The sequence below is a fragment of the Plasmopara halstedii genome, assembly GCF_900000015.1.
Source record: "Plasmopara halstedii genome assembly, contig: Scaffold_2386, whole genome shotgun sequence".
Classification (NCBI taxonomy): domain Eukaryota; phylum Oomycota; class Peronosporomycetes; order Peronosporales; family Peronosporaceae; genus Plasmopara; species Plasmopara halstedii.
Genome location: NW_020189293.1, coordinates 852,221 through 852,699, shown reverse-complemented (window position 1 = coordinate 852,699; position 479 = coordinate 852,221).

The window sequence follows — 479 nt, the reverse complement described above, 5'->3', positions numbered from 1 at the left end:
CACAGCCGATGGCAAAGTCCGAAGCGTCACAGACGACGCTGAAAGGACGATCAGGGTCCGGCAGCGCCAGTATTGGTTCATGCAGAAGGCTATCTTTGACCCCGTCAAAATCCTCCTGATGTTCGGTGTTCCAACACCATTCCGCATCCTTTTAAGGAGATTGGATGATGGTCGGTCCATTTCTGCATAGTTTACGCTGTACTTGTGCAAGTAGTTGGTGAGACCAAGCCACTAACGCAAGTCCTTATGGTTCTTTGGAGCCAGCCAGTCTACAATGGCCCTGACCTTAGCGGTATACGCTCGAAGGCCACGCTTTCCAATGAAGTACCCCCAAAAGGGAATCTCTTCTGCGCCAAAGATGCACTTGTCTGCAATGACTCACAGTTTATTCGTGCGCATGCACTCGAGCACCGCACTTGAATGAACGATGTGATTCGCCTCATCCGCCCTCCCGTGCTCCACACGACTGTGAACGAAAT